At 39.7% G+C, this 7358-nt stretch overlaps 1 pseudogene; it reads left to right on the forward strand.

Moving 5' to 3' along the window:
* The first annotated feature begins 752 nt into the window (after positions 1–752).
* On the forward strand, positions 753–2509 carry LOC134372542 (tigger transposable element-derived protein 1-like; annotated as a pseudogene).
* Positions 2510–7358: the final 4849 nt, after the last annotated feature.

Consider the following 7358-nt stretch of genomic DNA (forward strand, 5'->3'; position numbering starts at 1 on the left):
GGATTTATGCCCTTAGATCTACAGACATACCTGTTTTATTGCTCTTTGCTTTATCACACTTCACAGATACTGTGTTTTTTACAAATTGAAGGTTTGTGGCAACCCTGCCTGGAACAAGTCTACTAACACCATTTATCCAGCAGCATAAGCTCACACTTTGTCTCTGTATCACATTTTTGTAATTCTTGCAATACTTCAAACTTTCTCATTATTATTGTAGCTGTTATGGTGATCTGTGATCAGTGATCTTTGATGTTACTATTGGAATTGTTTGGGGGCACCATGAACCATGCCCATATAAGATGGCAAACTTAACAACTGTTGTGTGTGTTCTCACTGTGCCACTGACTGATCGTTCCCCCAATTCTCTCCTTCTCCTCGGGCCTCCCTATTCCCTGAGATACAGAAATATTGAAATTACCAGGCTGCCACCAGAAGTGCCCTGGGCTTCCAAGCCGGGGTGGCAGGGGGCTGAGGGCCTCAGTCACATCCCTCTGACATCCACATCCAGCCCAGTGATGACCACCAGGCCACCACTGGAAGTGCCCCGGGTCCCCAAGCTGGGGTGGTTGGGGGCCAACGGTCTCAGCCATGCCCCCCTATGTCTGCATCCAGCTCAGCAATGACCAGCTTACTACTGTTGGAAGTACCCTAGGTCCCCGAGCACAGCAACATCTTAGAATGTAAATAATAATAAGAAGAAATAAGTATATTTTTAAAATATTGATATTAGGCCAATCAATAACCCTACAATGGCCTCTAAGTGTTCAAGTGAAAGGAAGAGTCACACTCTCTCACATTAAATCAAAAGCTAGAAGTGATTCCCTCACTAAACTTAGTGAAGAAGCCATGTTAAAATCCAATATAAGCTGAAAACTAGGCCTCTTGCACCAGTTAGGCAAGTTGTGAATGCAAAGGAAAAGTTCCTGAAGGAAACTGAAAGTGCTACTCCAGTGAGCACATAAATGATAAGAAAGTGAAACAGCCTAATTGCTGATATGAAGAAAGTTTTCGTGGTCTGGAGAGAAGATCAAACCAGCCACAATATTCCTTTAAGCCAAAGCCTAATCCAGAGTGAGGCTCTAGCTCTATTCAATTCTGTGAAGACTGAGAGAAGCAAAGAAGCTGCAGAAGCAAAGTGTGAAGCTCGCAGAGGTCAGTTCATGAGGTTGAAGGAAAGTGCAAGGTGAAGCAGCAGGTGCTAATGCAGAAGCTGCAGCAACTGATCCAGAAGACCTAGGTAAGATCACTGATGAAGGTGGCTACACTACACAATAGGTTTTCAATACAGATTAAAAAGCCTTATATTGGATGAAGATGCCATCTAGGATTTTCAGAGATAAAAAGGAGAAGTCAATGTCTGGCTTCAAAGCTTCAAAGGACAGGCTGATTCTCTTATCAGGGGCTAATGCAGCTGGTTACTTTAAATTGAAGCCAGTGCTTTACCGTTCTGAAAATCCTACGGCCCTGAGAAATTATGCTAAATCTACTCTGCTTACGCTCTATAAATGGAAAAACAAAGCCTGCATGACAGCACTTCTGTTTATAGCATGGTTTATTGAATATTTTAAGCCCACTTTTGAGACCTACTGCTCAGAAAAAAAAGATTCCTTTCAAATATGACTGCTCATTGGCAATGTACCTGGCTGCCCAAGAGCTCTGGTAGAGATGTACAAGCAGATTAATGTCATTTTCCTGCCTGCTAACACAACATCCATTCTGCGGCCCATGGATCAAAGAGTCATTTGGACTTTCAAGTCTTATTATTTAAGAAATACATTTCATAAAGCTATAGCTGCCATAGATTCTGATTCCTCTGGATCTAGACAAAGTAAATTAAAAACCTTCTAAAAAGGATTCACCATTCTAGATGCCATTAAGAACATTTATGATTTGTCGGAGGAAATAAACATATCAACATTAATAGGAGTTTAGAAGAAGTTGATTCCAACCCTCATGGATGACTTTGAGGGGTTCAAGATTTCAGTGGAGGAAGTAATTGCAGATGTGGTGTAAATAGCAAGAGAACTAGAATCACAAGTGGAGCCTGAGGATGTGACTGAATTGCTGCAATCTCATGATAAAATTTGAACAGATGAGAGTTGCTTCTTAGGCATGAGCAAAGAAAGTGGTTTCTTGAGGTGGAATATACTCCTGGGGAAGATGCTGTGAACACCGTTGAAATGACAACAAAGCATTTGTAATACTACATACACTTCATTGATAAAGCAGCATCAGGGTTTGAGAGGACTGACTCCAATTTTGAAAGAAGTTCTACTGTGGGTAAAATGCTATCAAACAGCATCACATGCTACAGAGAAACCTTTCATAAAAGGAAGAGTCAATTGATCCAGCAAACTTCATTGTTGTCTTATTTTAAGAAATTGCCACAGCCACCCAAACCTTAGCAGCCACCACCACACTGATCAGTCAGCAGCCATCCACTTAAGGTCAAGACCTTCCACCAGTTCAAAGATTATGATTCACTGAAGGCTCAGGTAGTCATTAGCATTTTTTACTAATAAAGTGTTTTTAATTAGGGAATGTACGTTTTTAGACATAATGCTCTTGCATACTGAATAGTCTACCGTGTAATGTAAACATAACTTTTATATGCACTGGGAAACCAAAAAATTCCCATGACTTGCTTTATTGCAATATTTGCTTTATTGTGGTGGTCTGGAATTAGACCTGCAATATCTCCAAGGTACTCCTGTATAACCTGAAGGGTGAATGCCAGCTGCGAGGAAGAACTTAGTCAGGAGAACTCTCAATCCGATATAAATGAGGATTTGAATAGCACAATAAGATTGAGCTAAATCTAACTTTTTGTTCATTCAGTAAGTATTCACCGAGCATTTACTATATGACATACACTGTTCCATATGTTGAGGATACAGCAGTGAAAAAAAGCAACCATGGTACTGGAAGTTCTAGTTAATTCAATAAAACAAGAATTTTTAAAACTATAAATATTAGAAAGGAAGAGATACAGCCGTCATCATTTGCATCACTCCAAGAGAAACAACTTTAAAACTCTGTAATAAGTAAAATTAGCAATGTGGCTAGGCTAGATACAGGATCATATACTAAAAAAATGAATAGTGTTCTCTATACCACCAGCAACCACTGATAAAATGTACTAAAAAGAAAAAAAAAAAAAAAGAAAGTACCAGAACTAATAGCATGAGTTTGGCAATGTCACTGGATACAAGATCAAGATAGAAAAATTACTCCTAATTGGAAATAACAAACTAGAAAATAGAATAAACATCTTATATCCAGCAATATCAAACATATAGAACAGCCTTCCTTTCCAAAAAAATTCAGTGCTAAAGCTTGGATGGGCAGAGCTAGGTGGACATGGAGGGGCTGGTTGGCTTGGAGAGTCAGAGTCTGAGTGAGGTGAGAAGTGTCTCCACTGGGGGGCAGGGCAGGGATCAAAGCACAAGCAGGGTGAGGAGGGGGTCCCCACCAAGGGGCAGCCTGGTGTGGGGCAGCGGAGTCTGAACAGGGTCAGAGGACTGCCCCACGGAGGTACCACCCGGCATGAGGTGAGGGGCAAGAAGGGTTTTACATGGGGGTGGTCACCCTTCGTGGGGATACAGAGCCCAACAAGGGTGAGGAGACATATGGATGGGGAGGGGGTGGCAGCAAGAATAGAAGATTGGTTCCACACAGGCCATTAATCAAATCATCTAGTATATCAAAGACAATAGGAGTCAAGTTTCTCACTGTCAGAGAGAGGAGTTACAAATGTGGAAATGGGAAAAGCTACCATGTACATTATGGAGTTGGATTGAAATTGAAGGTGTCATGTGAACTCATGGTTTTCCATATAGACACAAATAGAAATACTCATATAGATATAAATATGTGTACAGGTACACACTTAGATTCCCTAGCTTTGTCCACACTGAGAGAGCCTGGGAGATGCAACACTCCCAAAGCTATGTACGCACATAGTGTCCAGACAGGCAGGGCAGGCAAAGAACAGCTATCAGAAAGCTGTAGGCTGAACAATTCCCACAGCTCCCACAGAGCTCAGAGATGACTGAGTCCTCGGTAACCTGAGTGGAGGGATCTCATTGAACAGCCAGGGCATTATTTGAAAAGTCACTGAAAAACACACATTACCAAAACTGGACTAAGAAGAAATAGGCAATCTGAATATCCCTGTATTTATTAAAGAAATTGAATTTGTAATTTAAAAACAAAAAACAGAACCTTCACACATACACACACACACACACGCAGGCACACACACACACACATAGACACTATTCTTTGAGGGAAATGTATAGATGTGCAAATATTTGTATTAGAAAAGGAGATATTTCTAAAATCATCTTCCACCTTAAGTAATTAAAAAAGAAGAGCAAATTAAACTCAAACTAGGTGGGGGAAGGAAACAAGATAAGAGAGGAGTTCAATAAAATAGGAAACAGACAAGCATTAGAGAAAAGTCAATGAATCCAAAAGCTGGTTCTCTGAAAAGATCAATAAAATTGATAAACCCCTAGGTACACTGATCAGGAAAAAAGAAAGGAAGATGCAAATTGCCAGTACATGTTGATTTAAGTTTGTTCTACTCTTATGTTAAACTACTCGCATAATTCTAGATTTTAAATCTGCAAAACAAGCTATATTCAGAGAAATATAGTTTCTATCCCATCCCTTCCATTCTGTCTCCTTCCTCTCCTGTAGGCAATCATTTTATTACTTATTTGTGGTTTGTCCTTTCATTTTTAGCATTAAAAAATACATGTATAGTAATATTTTGGCAGTGTTGTTTTAAGAAATGTTGTATCTCTCTGATGAGGTTCTCATGGGGTGGTTTAAGATTCTTGTGAATATAGTCATATTCAAATACAGTAAGTCTATCCAAACAAAAACCTTTCAGTGTGTTCAAAAACTCATGCAAGAGTGTGCTCAATGAATATGGTTATATTCAATAAATATCTGCAGAGAATACAGATATTTTAAAGGGTTTACCCTAACTCTGCAGAAAGAGAGTTCCATCTTCTTGTTGACTGTGAGTGACAAAGCATCTGGCAATCTAAATTAGCTCTCTGTGCAAAATTTGTCCAGTTTATCTTTCAAAATCCTATTCTGTATTCCAAAGGTCCTGCTGATGCAGATTCCCTTCATAATTTGGACAGCAAAGTTTGTGGCCCTGATACCATCAAAAGACAAGTGCATCCTGAGTGGGGGGGTGAAATTTTTCAAAAGTTTTTGTCGATGGTGTCTAATTTTGTTCCCCTTTCACTTTTATAAAGTGATGAGCCTTAACTAAATATCTTGATTAGAATTATATTTACTTGTTTGTTTTATCCTGACACAAAATATAACATTAGCACTGATACTATAACTATGAATTTTCATTATGAGTTCATAATGAAATTTAATAGTACAGCCATTCTCAGTAGCCACATGGTGAATATCTCTACCTGGCTCATTTTCAGTTTGAAGGTGATAGCGTTCTGATAATGAGATAGGAAGTGCTCAGTTTCCCTGGGTTCAGGTTCAGGACACACCTCTGGGTTTCAAGTCACTCCCCAAGGTCTCAAGCCCCTCCCCTAGGCCTTCCCCTAGAGGAGAGTTACTGTCGCCTGTTGGACCTATTTTTGGCACCAAAACAGGGCGACTGAGACCACAAGGGGCAGACTTACACAAATCCAGTAGCTGAGCAAGCTCGGTGAAAGGAATTTATACAGGCTTACGTGACCCCAGTGACCAAGCATGCACAGTAGAAGGGAGTTTATCCTTTGAATGACCTTCCACTGAAGCCGCCAAAGAGCACAGAATATCCTTGAATATGTGCTTCACTGTGATGGAATTGGACCAGTCGACATGCCCTAAAAGGAGGCCAACTGACCATGTGCAAGGCTATGTTACATAACAGGGAACCGCTCCCTTAATTGAATATTCATTAGACAACATGAATATGTATCAGATAGTAAAACTATAAAGGCCGAATCCCATGGGCCACCCCGTGGCTCACTTGGGAGAGTGCGGCACTGGTAGCGCCAAAGCCTTGGGTTCGGATCCTATATAGGGACGGCCGGTGAGCTCACTGGCTGAGTGTAGTGCAGGCCACACCATGCCAACGGTTGCAATCCCCTTACCGGTAAGAAAAAAAAAAAAAAAAAGGCTGAATCCCAGCAGAAGGCAGGGTTGTTTCTCTTTCCTGGGGCCAACCCATGTGTTGTCAGCTGAGGTGTGTATGCTTTACTTTTAGGTTAAGTTTACTTTTAGCAAGAGGCTGCTCACTCTCTTGAGCCAGCCTGCACTCTGTTAAACTTTTAAGGGTGTATTTCTTACTTTTGTTTTAAGCTTGAAGTGGGTCCTGCTCAGTCTCTGGAGCTAGACCAGACTTTCTCTTTGAAGTCTGTATCTCTTATTTATTACATTAAATCTTTTCTTACTTTCTATCATGACTGCTCTTGAATTCTTTCCTGTGGCAGAGTGGAGAACCTGGTAAAAGGATGGGATGGGTTGAGACCAGCTATCAGGGCTCCCAGACCCAATCCTTCGACATCAATAACTTATAATTTATAATTGGCGGGTGGAGGATTTTGGCCACTAGTCCTTACTTGGTAAACACATTTACTTGCTTTCCTTTATGAGACTGGTAGAAAACATGGGCTATTCTGTATAAGAGTCATGGACAAGAATTTGGATCACCTTTCTCTGCTTCAATGCTGGATGCAGGTGCAAAGTTCATACCTAAGAATTCTTGTTAGACAATCTCCATTTATCTTTTACAGTAAACATTATATTTATCTCCTGCTCCACTTTCTGAACTATCAGGGTTGTTTGTTTGGTTTTTGTTCGTTTTTAGTACTAATCCACATACTGTGTGTGTGTACAATCATACATGTATAACATGGGATATTACACTTTGTAAATGAATGTGGTTTATGACAAATTGAAAAATGAATAGTTCAGGAAATTGGAAAAGATAAATGTAAAGTAAGTTTATTCTCTCTATTACATAAAACACTCTCAGATATATATGAATATACATATGTATGAGAGTGAGATTGTTATATCAAACCATATTAAATTGATACCTTATTTAGAGCTTAAATTCTTTTAGAGAAAGAATCAGTGTATTTTACAATCAAACAAATATACAGAGTTAGAGTTCATGAAGGGATTTTGCTGTGGCCATGAATTCTTTTTCCTTTTCTTTTGGGCTCAAATATCTTGGAACTGATTTACAGTGTATAGGTCTAGGTAATTTTCATTGTTAGCATCATGTAACACAATACTGGTTATTTTAAAAAGAAACGGAATCTTAATATTCCCTTAGGGACACATAAGGGAGAATACCTATCTGTAGATAGAGTTTT

The sequence above is a fragment of the Cynocephalus volans genome, chromosome 3 (assembly GCF_027409185.1).
Source record: "Cynocephalus volans isolate mCynVol1 chromosome 3, mCynVol1.pri, whole genome shotgun sequence".
NCBI lineage: Eukaryota > Metazoa > Chordata > Mammalia > Dermoptera > Cynocephalidae > Cynocephalus > Cynocephalus volans.